The following is a 13,877-nucleotide window of genomic DNA, read 5'->3' on the forward strand; positions in this document are numbered from 1 at the left end:
GGCTTGTTTTTTCTGATTTGTGTTATCAAATGAGCTACAGGAACCTAACCCAGAAACACGCAAGCTGTATTTCACATCCTGCTTTGCCTAAAACGTATGAAAATAGTTGAACATGGATACATAAAGTTACCTTCTAGGACAGACTAGACCCTTTTTTGTTTTGGTTTGGTTTTGACTTTTCACATACTCAGTTTGGGGTATGTGTGTTTGTGCGCGTGTGGGTTTTAAAGCACTCTCAGGAGGTAAGGATGAAGCCCCTGTTTGTCTCCACAAGCTAGATTCTTGCAGTGTTAGAAGCAGCTGGAGATGTTCCCCTCGGCTGGCGGGCAGGCACCTCAGCATTGTCTAGCCAACGTTCACTGCCCTCCCTCCCTTCCCAGTTCTTTTTTTTTGTGAAATGAACAATAATTGACTGTGTAAGCTAGCTCAGTTCAGTGCTTCTCCAAGGTAAAACCTGTCACTTAGGCGAATTATCTGTGCACATGGATGAAAAGCCTTTTCTTATGGTAGCGGGCTGAGCCTGAGCGTTTTTATTTCACTTGGAAAGCCTTCCCCATGACAGCCACGCCAGCCTGTGCGCTCTGAGAGCGGCTGCCACGTGATCTTCTAGAACTGCTTCTGGAATTTTCACAAAAGCTGAGAGCTGTACTTCTTCTGAGTCTGTTGGTAGAAGGAGGAGAGACTCTGGATCAAAATACTTTTAAAATCTGACACAATAACTCCTTTCCTATCCATATTTCTTTTTTCCCTTTAACTTTTCAAGGAAGCATTTCCTTCAACAGCATGCTTTGAGAAGCAAGGGAAAGCCCTAAGTTTACAATATTATGTCATTGCCAGTGGTTACAAGGTTTCTTTTGGGGGTGATGAAAACATTGTAAAATTAGATTGTGGTGATGGTTTCCCAACCCTGTAAATATACTAAACACCATTTAATTGCACACTTTAAGTGGGCAAACTTTATGGTATATAAATTATATTTCAATAAAGCTACATTTATAGACAAAAAATGTCATTATGACCTTTGGTAGAATGAATCAAAACCTATTTTAGGAAAATATGAACCCCCTTTGAAGACATGGTTGCAAATACGGAGACAAGTCATCAGACACTAGGGCTGTACATTCTAAGGCTTCTTCCCAAGAGACGCATGACTGTGTCCTGGTGGAAAATGTCTATGGATTTTAATGATGGGCAACGCTATTCCCTTGACTTTCTTCTGATATTCTCTCTAAAGCCGAGTAGTTAGTTGACTAGTAAGTCAGCGTCTCAGCCCCTGTTGATTATGTAACTGCTAAGTGCAGAACACTGTGAGAAAAAAAGTCCATTCCCAACAAAAAGAGAAACAGAGGTTCCCGTTGTCACTACTTTTATGAATTTCTCTGTCTTCAAATGTAGTAGAGCATATCTCCCTTAAATCTAAGTATTTCTGTTGACAATTTGGGGAACTTGGCTGATTTCAAAGTAATGCGTTGACTTTACCTATATGTCTAGCAATGCACTTATGTAAAGCTACCTTCTCTGTGCTTTTTCCTTTCTATTTCCTCCTAATTTGGGGCCACACGAGTAATTTCCATAAGTGAGAAGCATCTGTAATCATTTGGAGATACGATTTAAAACCCTTCTTTAAAGTAAGGTCTTAAAACACCTACTGAATTAATTGGATTCATATTTTCTAGTTTCTTAAATTAGAGAACGCTAACTTGCCAAGTGATGTCCTTTTCTATCACATTACTTACTCTGTTGAATAAGCCAGTATTTTCTAGAAAATGTTCAGTGTAACTCTGGGTCAGACCACTGCATGACTTGCCTAATACTCTCTCTGTCAGAGGAACCACCGCAGGGTAGGAATGGAGTTGAGTAAAACTTGCCCCCAGATCGTGACCTTCCCAGGTGGAGACCTCACCCCGATATCTCTGGCTGCTTATAGCCTGGTATTCATCTATTATACATTCATTTACACAAACTATTCTGGTTTCCTAAACCATTTTTTTTCAGCCTATCACTACCTCTTGATATAAAATTCTACAATGATTAGATAGCACTTTCATTTTTGTCCTGGAAAAAGGAAAAGCACTTTTCAGACCTTAAAAGGTGCTTCCAGAGTTCTGCAGTTCTGGAGTGGGACAGAAAAGACCATGTTGGCTCAAGCCATGGCACCACGGGCTCCTTGCATCATCAGGGTCCTGCTGGTTTGTGCGTGTGTGGGCCCGTTTCTCTTCCAGTTAGTCTTATCACTGCCTTGAGGACCAGGTGAATACAAGGATGTTTGATACAGGAGTAGAGCCATTTTGTTTCAAGATGTACAACTTGATGATGAAATAGGATTTGGTTGACTTGGGGTTATGGAAGGGATGTGAGTTTACGCTGTAGGAAGCCAGTCGTTGTTCTCTGTTTCCCCATAACAAAGCCTACCTTCAAGGCTTTGAGTCCTGACCTGATGAGACTAATTATAAAGAAAAGGGTGGCATTTCCCTTTGCTTGCTAAGGTCAGATAGAAATCTCATTCCTGTGGGCCATCAGAGGTAAGAGAACATCCAGATGTCTTCTGAAGGCCAGTCTCATCTATGTTTTCATTTCTCCAGTTTCCTGCTTTAAATCGGCATTCTAGCAGAAACCCAATATCTGCCAGTCAAGACTCTATGCTCCAAAGTTCAGTGAGTCCTCAGTAATCAATATATAATCTTGATAAATTAAAACAATGATATTTCCATTACCTGAACTTAAAAGTCATCTGTGGTCACCTCCAAAGAAGATCTTTTGCCTTGTTTGGTTTTGCCTGAGTGATGGGCTTAATTTATGGTTCAGCCAAAATAGCCAAAGTATACCAGAGGTCAAAACTGGGTCACACAGCAAGGCAAACTGGGGCTTCTGCCCAACTCACTCGTGCCACCCTGCAGTGATGGGGAGGGTTGAGTGAGGGTAGGATGGAGCATTTTTTGTCCTTTTCTACTGCAGACTGGAATTTTCATGTCTATTTTATGCCATTGAGAGTCAGCTGGCCTAACAGAGGCCCACTGATACCCCAAGTTATGAAAAAAAGCAAGAGACCAGGGCAGGAAGAGGTGGCAAAAGTCCCAACAAGGTAAACAAGCCAATAACAAGAAAACCTCAATCTGCAAGGGGACGCTCTCCCTCTCACTTGTTCACTCCTCATAATGTGCTCTCCAGGGTTTTTTCTTCTTATGGATTGTTGTCCTGATGGGGTAGAAAGAGGCAGAGGAGAAGAGCCATAAATGGGCATGAGGTTCATTTATAAAGGTGTGTCTTTGGTGTGGACGCTGCACTGTGAAAGCTGCCCTATCGCTAGTAATGTGGAAAATATGCAAAGTGCTGTCAGGAGAAGGCAGGATATGTGTGCAGCATGGGAAGTGCCTCTGAATACGATTAACTTCCCTTCCTAAGTAGTAAATAGTAGATAACTGTGATCAAAAAAAGGAGTCGTGTGATTTATCAAGCTGAGCAACTATGCATTTGCAGAGAAGCTGGAGGTCAGTCTTGAAATCTAGGGCAAGAGGAGCGCTAGGATATTGCCAGGACTAAGAAGTTAATCATCCCCTTGGACTGCTTCCATCTGTCTCAGAGCGACAGGGCTGCGGCACGGTGAGCAGGCGTGCTTTATAGCAGCAGATCAGGAATTAATATTTTCTGTGAAACCTCAAGCATCGTTTGCAGTAACTTGGGTTTTATAAAAATGGAGCATAATTTCATATGAATAAATCTCGTTCCGCTAGAAATATGAGAAGCCAGAAAAAAATTGTGCTTGACTTTAAAAATAAAAAAAGGAACGAGCAAGAAAGCCAACATGAAAACAGTTGTTGAAGCGATGGCACTTGGAGGGCACGAATGGCCGTGTGGTTAAATTGTGCATATAATCATCTTCTGAAATGTCAGCTTATGACTCCAGAAACAGCTACATTTTTATAGCCTTCGAGATGCATCACCAGCCTGTAACCTGTCTGCCCATCTGGCAATATCTCAGGTCCAAGATCCATTTATATTGAAATCCAAACAACTGCCATTGATTTATTCATTATGCCCCGAGTATTTATTGAGTGTGCATCCTGCGTGCTGAGTCGGGCGCTACACTGGTGCAGGGGTGCTGGGCTGAGCAGAAGCAGCCGTGCACCTATGCTCATGGCTTCACTGTGCAGAGGGCTGCTGGCTTTGCAAAGAGAAAGGCCTCTTTAGCCTCGTGCATTTGCTGCTCTCAATTTTGCCCTTTCTCAAATAAATCTCATCTGTCCAATCTCCTCTTCCAAGTTAGGGAGAGTATAATGAAATTAAGTAAGTGAGGGGTAGCCTAAAAATAAGGTGTTTTACCTCCATGTGATTCTGATCTTTGTTCAAAAGCAGGACTGGAAGTGGCCGCCTAGCAAGGTGGGGAGGGCAGGGCAGGCATCTGACTGCAGGGTGAGGGTTTGTATTCGGCTTCATCTTCCTGACCCATCGTCAAGGGGACCACCTTCAACCGAGCAAGGGGAGCGTGTTGTCAGGGGAGGGGGGCCCACCAGCACAGAAGTGTAACTTTCTGGGTAACGTTTTACACGATGTCCTTGACATCCTGAGAGGAAAGTCACGGTTGTCATGCACTACTAATAGTTGGTCTCTTCTTTAAGGGTCCAAAAAAGGGGGCATGGGAGACTTTTAAGAAAGTTTTAAATTTTCCAGCTTTGAAGATGCCAAGGTGGCACACTAGAGGGTATGTGTCGGCCCTGCCCTTGAGACCCACAGCAGTCTCTAGGTTCTCGAATGCAGGGGACTCCTTGTAATGAAGTGTTTTTGGTGGACCATGTAAATAAAAACTTTTTTTAAAGAACTTTAGAGCTTAGAAGCACTATCACATTGACTGTCTCATTTTATGATCCTCACAACAACCCTGTGAGATAGGAACAGGAAGGACCCATTTTACAGATAGGAAAACCGTGTCTGAGACAGGTGATATGATTCACCCAAGGTCACAAGGTAGCAGTTGGCAGAGCTGGGACTAGACTCCAGGTCGTCTGGCTTCCGGCGAGTATGATCCTCTCGTCCTCCATCACACAGCCACGAAGCAGACTCGGATGGGGTCAGAGACAGGTGGCTCATGCCACGTTTTAGATTCTAACAAATAGTTGGCTCAGTCTGTACTAATACTTTATTTGTTTCTACTAATAATTTTAATAATCCTAACATTTCTGGCTTAGTTGTCTTTTTATCCCCAACACCTAGCATAGTTCCTGGCAATTAGGAGACACAATAAGTGATTTGATGAGTGAAAGAAAGCAATGAACGAATGAATGAATGAACCGGGACCAATGTTTTATGATTAAACAATGGTAACTTTGGGCTTAAAATAGAAAATGCTTTTCTGAAACTGTGGCTCTCCACCACTGCAGCAGACCACCTCAGAGGGCAGTTGACAGTCAGGGGCTCATTGTTAAGGGGTTCAAGCAGGTGTCCATGCCTCTAAGACGCTATGGAATTGAGGAACACTACCAACTGCTGCACAGGAAGAGAGGGGGGAAAGTGGGATCGTTAAAAAAAAATCAGTCCAAAGGCAGGCAAGAAAGTCTTAAAAAAAAAAAACTTCAAAAGATTGAGATCACTCAGTGCGATTAAATTAGAGTGGAATTAAATTAGAAATCGGTAACCAAAACAGAACTGTCTGATGCCATTGAGAGGTTTCCTGCACGGAGAGGGCGAGAGGCCAGGTGACCTCTGTCTCCTCACTCTCTCCCGTCCCTTCTCCTCATTCCTGTGCTTCATTCTGTTGACACGACTTAAAATGCTCTCCCATATATCTCCGCCAATTCTTCATGCTTCTTTTTTTCCTTCATTCATTTGGTGCAGATTTACAGTACTGAGCTCCTACAATGGGTAAGGCATTGTGCTGGTCTTTGTGGAAGACACAAAAATTCATTACCCATGGATCTCACTCTTGAGGAGTTTACATTGTGGTAGAGGAAACTTAGGCATACCTATAACTACTGTGTATCTTAAATGTCGACATGTGCATAACTACTGTGTATCTTAAATGTCGACGTGTGCATAACTACTGCTTATCTTGAATGTCCACGTGCATCACTACTGTGTTTGTTAAATGTCCACATGTGCATACGTAATCGTAGGTCTTATTAGTCCAACAGTCATGTGTAGGTACTATACCAAGCGTTTCTCATACATTACTTCATTTAATCCTCACAACAACCCTCTCAGCTAGAAAGGAGGACTTCAACATTAGGGCCTTAAAGAGATGACGTTTTCAATGAAGTTTTGTTTTATTTCATTTTCCAAATACTCTCCCTAAAATCCTAGTGAATCTGGGTTTCCAGAGACACATAACTTACTGAAAGTCTTACAGCCATCAAGCCTCAGAGTGGCCTGACTCCAGTTGAAGCTCTTAGCCGCTTCACTAACACCCTCCCCACACATTAGGATATGAAGAAATAAATGTCACTGGAGGGGTGCAGGTAAGGCACTGAAGTTCTCTCAGAGCACGGAGGAAGGGGACTGGAGAGGGGGCATTGGAAGTAGCATATGAAGGATGGGTGGCATCAGGTGACCCACGAATGGAGAAAGGAAGGACCAACCATCTCTGCAGAAAGAATGGCCTGAGCAAAGCAAGACTGTGGGGGCCCTTCATTCCTCTGGGATGTGTGCATCTGAAGGGAAAGTTGTCGGGGAGCCCGCTCTAGACAGCCACCCAAGGGGTTGGGGGGGGAGGGGGAGTCGGTCTTTTGCTGCACAGTGCTTCCTTCCAATGTGGCATGCAGCCTCATCTTCCATGGAAACCTCAAATAACCAGCTCCCCGACTCCCACAGCTCCTATTCCATCAGCACCTCATGTAATTGCTGACACAGGCCTGCCTCTGTGCTCTGCTCACTTTATATATTTATGTCTGGTCTCAATAACTGACTGGAGAACAGGAAGCAGATCTTGAATATTAGCTAGTGCTTTATACAAAATGACTGTTCAGTAATGACTTACTAAATGCCTTTCAAACAAGAAAGACCAAGAATTCAAATTGTGCTACTCATCTCTGTTCTCATGGTAAGGAAGGAAAAAAAAAACCAAACCGCTGGCTCAGCTTTCCCTAAGCTCTTCTTTTTACAAGACATCATGAAGCAAGCCTGGGATTCTGAATCCTTGAACTTGGGCTGGAATTGACTTTGGGCAATGTACTTACTCATCTGCATCTGAACCTTCTCAGTTGCATAAACGGGATGATAATAGTGTCCTCCTGGTTAGGATTCAATGAGGTGATAAACAGAAAAAGTGTTTTGTTAATCTATCCACATGATCGTAGTTTTTCTATTGCACCACTGAGAAAAGCCACTCATCAAGATACCCTGAGATGCTCTTTGATTTAAGTCCTACCAAGAAACTTAACCAAGAGAGGAGAATTATTACAATATAGATTTAATATATGAAACCATGAATAACTAATAGTATGGGGCATGTTTTTACACTGACGTTATAGAAAATAAATATCAACAAATTCCAACAAATATCCTTTACTATTTCTCAGACCATCCCTACCTTGTGGTATGTTCTAATCTAGCCTGTTCTCCCCAAAAGCCAAATTGTGAGTCTTTGGGTCCTAGGTGAGGTTGACTTACGCCTCCAAGGAGGCTGCAGCCTCTCTCTCCTGCATCCTCTTCCTACTTCACTCCTGTAAAAAAATCATCCTGGGTCATTTCCTGACACCTTTTTCCAGCTGATCTCCAAAGAATTAGATTCATTTTGTTAGTTCAAAGTAAATAATCCTTATTTCAAAAGCAAATGGTGATTCTCAGATCACGTGGGGGCTCCCTGGCAGAGATCTGTTTGGGGCCGTGTGGAGAGAGAACAATGCTGAGGTGCTGGGGCAGCACTCTCTTCTCTAACAGGGCCAGCGATACCCATCGATATTCACAAAAGTGGACACCCTCGGCCTGACCACTTCTTCTGGAGAGGCCACATAAGTGTCCCCCACCGCCCTTTCGTGGCTGTTAGCTCAATTGACTGCATTAACATTGTGAGCAAACGCAGGCTGTCAGGTTTAAAAATCAGTGTTTAAAAAGCCCCTGTAGTACTAATTTCCACAATAAAACTGAACAGCTCCAGAGAAGCCATTGAGTTCTATCAGGTAAATAACACACATTTTAAAAGGTCCCCAACATGTGTTTTACGCAATAGAACAGAGCAGCCTGGAAGAAACCATTACAGTCTTTTGAGTAAATAAATAATGAGTTGTATGTAGCCACTAGTTGCCCTTTGGGATGGTTTGGTGGGTTTGGGGATGTCTGAGGATTAATGTGGACCTGCTGCCTGACATCTGGGCAAGGGGGATGCAGCAGGAGGGGCCTCTGGGGAAAAGTAAGTTTTAACCCTTTTTGTCAGTGTCCATGATTGCCATGGGCCCACAGGAACAAACGGGGTGACTTAGAAGGGTTTGACCTCTTTCCAGAAGAATGATAGTGGTGACACCTGCACAACGATGTGAATGTACGTAATACCACTGAACTGTTCACTTGAAAATGGTTTAAATGGTAAATTTTGTTATAAATATTTATCACAATAAAAAATTTTAAAAAGAAAAAAAAAATCAATGTACATCCCTGCGCATACTAATATTTCAAGCTCTTCAGGACGGCCCCTTTCTCTTATGGTCTAGAGTAGAAAGTGGTTCCCTCTCTCCTGGGTTTGAGGTGCTCGAGTTCCGGTCTGGAGTTTCCTCCCTTCCCTCTGCCAGTGGAGGAGGCCTCTCGCAGGTGACCCTGGACTCCTGTGGTGGGAGACCCGCCGTCCCTCCCCTGCTCCGAGAGCCAGGGGTCTGTGACCATGGAAGAGCAGAGCTAATCGTCCACACCACTTGAGTTAACCAGCCTCAGGAAAGGGACCAGGAACCGGGCACCTCAGAGATGGACTGACAAAACGTTTACGACCGTATTTACATTACTGGCTTTGACCCGTTATCATCCACACCGTGTTCCCTGTCTTGTGGACCAGTTCTCTCAGGCTTAGTTGATGAAGTTACCGGAGGTAGAATATTTAAATAACAGAACCTAAGTTATTTTTATTGAAAGTCTCTGTCACAGTCACAGTCCTTCATGCCACTGTCCCTTCTAAACCAAGGACAGTGGTACAGTGTGTGTCTCATGTTTGTCATTCAGTGTATCACCCTAGATTTTTTAATGTATCCAATATAGGAGACATCTCAAAGTTTAAATTAAGAGAAATAAAACTATTGTGTAATTAGCGTAGTTTTCAATATTTATCACTACTGTCTCCTCCTTTTTAAAAATATATATTTCTGAAGTAAAATTATACATGTGCCTTCTTGAATAACTACTTAGATGAAATTAAGTGCTTTCTGTCCTGCACCGAATGCGCTGATGATGGGTTAGTTAGTGGTCAGGTCTATTAAAATGTTTAAGCTGATTACACGTGAAGGTACAATCTATAGTCTCTCCACACACACCCACTTTTTAAATTTTGCATATGTGGTCACCATTCTCACTGACCCAGATCTGGATATTGAACTGAACATAAAAGAAAGCAAAGGGCAACAAATAATGTATTTTACAGGAAAAAAAAAAAAGAGATTAAAAAAAGATATTTTTAATACACATGTATATTTCTTAACGCATTTATGCCTCTGTCTTTGGATATATCACTCGCGTCTAGGCCTTTAGTAAGTGCAGGCCAGCTGGAGAAACATTTGTGCTGGGCAGGTGGTTTTAAAGCTAATAGATAGATTAGGGTGTTTTGTTTTGTTTGTTTTGCTTTGTTTAAAACCAAACTACTTAGCTGCTTTTGATGGAAGTTTATTTAAATTGTGTGACACCAAAACTGTTTTTTGTTTTGTTTTTTTTAAATCTCCTTTTAGTGGAGAAAACTAGCCAAAGCCCTGAAGCCTGCTTTCTCTGCCCTAAGAGCCTTTCAGGCCAGCACCGCCCACCCACTCCCAAGCTCTCCATTCCACCCTCCACAGTAAGTTCCCTCCCAGGCAGCCCCACCCGGGCCATTTCACTCTTTGGACTCACAGAGCCAGCTGGAGAGAGCTGCCCCTCCAGCTGCTAACTCTGGGCACGAGGCCTGCCCTCCTCTTCTCTCCTCCACTCCCCAATCAGCTTCCCCATGACCCACTCCTCAGCTGCCCTGCCAGAGGCAGCCTTGGGCCAGCGTTGGCCGTGCTGGCCGGCTGGCCTTTAATGACTGTGTTTTGGAGCCCCATGAGCTCCCCTGCTGCTGTTGAAAGGTTAATGTGCTCCCTGTCAACTGGAGCAACCTGACCTTTCCCAGCTCGTCCAACTCCTTTCCCTGTGCTGGCTCCCAGGCAACTGACTGGCGGGCCAGCTGCCGCCCCGTAGCTTCCCAATGGCCTGCAGAATGCAGTGCCCACCTCTGCCCTTGCCAGCCAGCATCAGAGCCCGGCCATCTGCATCTGTTATTCGGGAACAGCCATCAGAGCTGCCAAATTCTGAGCAGATTCCTCAGCCTTGCCTCCTCTCTCTGTAATTCTCCGTGGCCTTGGGTTTGAGTTTTCATGCTGCCTGTATCCACTGTTCCCCTCTCCCTGAGAGGCAGCCTTCGGTATGTCAATGCTCATTAAGTAATTACAGGTCAGTTAGGTTAAAATGGGGAAACCAAACCAACTGCTTGCGAAGGGAGAGTCTATGGCCGCTTCTACCACCTCCCAGATGGGTCGGCCTGCTCGCTGGCCCCATCTGGCTGATTGGACAGGGCCTCCATGAAACCCAGCCCAGGCCAAGAGTCTGAAGGCCTGGCAGCAACCCACTCACCTCCCTCTGGCCCCATTTGCCCTGTTCTGGGCCGGTGACTCAGAGAGCCACTTTAGGCCACAGTTCCTCATCTTAAAATGGTGACGGTAAGCCCTGTTCAGCCAGCCGAAGCCTGGTGCTGGGAGGAGAGAAGGGAGTAACCAGCGTGGAGGTACTTCCAGCCACAAACGCTTCGCAGGCACCAAGAATTAAGGTCTTTATTAGTTTTCTGAGGGAACATGTGAAGGAGTCCCTATTTTCTTTGAGTCATCGCCCCAGCCACTGAACTATTTCATGTGATTCTAAAAGGACAGTAGGCGTGGGCCTTTGCTATTGTTGGAAGATGAACACAAAGCTGAATGATATGCCACCCCTCCCTGACAAAGGCGGGTGGTCTTCAGGGCCTCATGTTACCCTGGCCTCTTGGGGCAGCGTATCTGCTGCATGAGGCACTGTGCTGGGGCTTGATGTCATTATCCCATTTCATCCCCATGACAGCCCTCTGGGTAGGTGCCATTGTCCCCGTTGTACGTGTGAAAATACTGAAGCCTAGAGCAATGGAATCACTTGCCCAGGGTTAATGAAGGAATAGAGCTGACTGGAGCCCAGGATTTCAGATGGCAGTGTGGCCTTAGGCAGAGAGGGCCTGGCAGATGGAGCTGGTGGCAGGGGCATGCTGCTCATCACCTGGTGGTGGCCCAAGGGCCTCATCCTTGCTCGGCCCCAGAGAACCCCTTAAAACAGCACAGAATCCCGCCCTGCCGCGAGCTCACGCTCACAGCATGGGCTGAGGGCTGCACCCAGGGCCAAGGCTGCTGGCCCCCGCCCGTGTGGCAGGGCAGCAGAACGTGGTCACATGTGATCAGAGGGAGCCTCTGCCCACTCCACACCTGACATCACACAGGAATGAACATGCACCCACGAAGGATTCCGCTGGGCTTGCTTGGTAGAACAAGCCTTGTCTAGCTCTATTCTCCCAAGAAAGGAGTTCTAAGGATTTCAGCCCGTCTCCTGTGTCTGCACTTAAAACAGAAGAGGGCAAAAACCTCGAAAAGTGCCCTGGTCATGCTTGGGCGGATTGCTGTGTTGAGAAGGGAGAGCCCAGCCAGCCTGACTTCCAAAGACTTATATTTCTTGAAGGTTTTTTTCCATTCCAACTGGCTCGAGAAATATTAGCTATTCACTAACCTTTCAAAATGAAGGCCAAAGTTTGCTCACATCTGTACAGCAATTCTGCACCCCGTGGGTCTCTAAAGCGTGAACCTGCCCATCCTTGGTTCCGTTGGGCATCGGTCATCAGCCACCCTGTTCCTCGCCTCAGCCGAGTGCAGTGAAGCTCTGGGGCAGTGGAGACCACACAGATACTCTTGGATGTCAGAAGGTCTGTAACAGCAGAGACTCAACCAGCATGACTCCTGAGTCCCCTTCAAGCCCTGGCTCTGCCACAGACTCATTTTGTGACTCCAGGCCCAGCAATTTTCTTCTCCCACCCCTGCATACATGCTGCTCCTTCCTTCTGGAACAGTTTTCCTTCCCTCTTCTTCTCCTCCCCTCCAACCTCCCTGGCCCACTCCTGCCCACACTTCAGGTCACACCTTAAACATCCTCTTCCCCCTTAGGGCTTCCTCCCTTTGCCGTCTGTTGCCATAGCACCCTGCACTTGCCTGTGGGTGACACTGATCAGTGTGGTAATGAGCTGCTTCGTTTGCCACCTCCCCATGGAAGACAAGCTGCACCTTGTGTCTGTCAAGTCTCGGCACCCCGTGCAGTGCCCGATGCAGGGCCTTAACGCTCCCTGACCGACTCGCTCTCTCCCAGTCCTTCGCTCTCATCTGTTAAGTGCAGATAGTGGTCCTCGCTCTGTCCACCGTGAAGCTTTTGGAAAGGCCTTAGGAGATTCTTTTTGCAAAAGTGCTATGTAAAACAAAAAGCTGGTTACAAATAATACACGTTTTTAGTAGTACAGTTGCTACAAAAAAAAGAAAGCAACTTGAATAGCTGTTCTCCTGGATGGGTAACAAAGGGTAAAGTCAAAACACCCCACTCCCTCTTTTACCCCAGACACTTTACCCCCAACCTAGGGTGGCTGACGACTTTTCTCCAGCAGTAATGAACGAGATAAGTTTCATAAGGTGACGGTGGTAAATATTATAACATAAAAGCGATTACTGACATGGCAATTTTAATTCAAAATCACTTTAATTACTTAGGACTCCAACTCATTTAAAATCCTGTCTCCGCAGAGCTTCCTTGAGCTTCCTAAACTGTCTCCACCTTGGTTACCTGGAGGCAGTCTGCGAAATTTTGTTCCACCTTGGTATAAGTCAGCACCTCAGGGAGTGCAGGTGGATGGGCAGCTGGCTAGATTGCAGGTAGGGCCTGGGCCCCCTCCAGACACTGTTGTGCTGCTCTTCAACAAAGCCTTGCACTCCGGGCTGCCGTGCCCCAGCCCGGGTAGCAGCCTTCATCCTGTGATCCCCCAGGCTGATTACAGCTGCAGTCCCCGTGCACCCCAATGTCTGCCCGTGCCCCAGGGTAATTGTGGGCAGTGCCTCCTTCACTCTCAAAAGTGTCCTGGTTTAAACCACAACGAGATATCACCTCACACCCGTTAGGATGACTGCTGCAGAAAACGGAAAATAAATGTTGGCGAGGACATGGAGAAATTGGAAAGAATGTAAAATGGTGTAGCCACTATGGAAAAAATGTGACAGTTCCTCAAAAAATTTAAATAGAATTACCATATGATTCAGCAAAACTTTTGGATATATACGCCAAAGAACTGAAAGCAGGGTCTCGAAGAGATACTTGCACGCCCGTGTTCATAGCAGCATTATTCACAATAGCCAAGAGGTAGAATTAACCCAAGTGCCCATCGATGGATGAATAGATAAACAAAATGTGGTAATACATACAATGGCATATTATTCAGCCTTGAAAAGGAAGGAAATTCTGACATGTGCTACATAATGTACTTTGAGGACATTATGCTAAGTGAAATAAGCCAGTTCCAAAAAGAAAAATACTATATAATTCTGCTTACGTGAGGTATCTACTATAGTCAAATTCAGACAGAAAGTAGAATGATGGTTGCCAGGGGCTGGGAGGAGGGGCTGGGGAGTTAGTGCTTA

General features: G+C 45.3%; 1 protein-coding gene across 8 annotated transcripts in view; it reads left to right on the top strand.

Annotated features, from left to right (window-relative positions):
* Positions 1 to 13,877, top strand: part of AFF3 (ALF transcription elongation factor 3) — a 573,094-nt gene that overhangs the window by 490,477 nt on the left and 68,740 nt on the right. The window lies entirely within an intron of this gene.

Source organism: Equus asinus, chromosome 6 (genome assembly GCF_041296235.1).
Source record: "Equus asinus isolate D_3611 breed Donkey chromosome 6, EquAss-T2T_v2, whole genome shotgun sequence".
Lineage (NCBI taxonomy): Eukaryota > Metazoa > Chordata > Mammalia > Perissodactyla > Equidae > Equus > Equus asinus.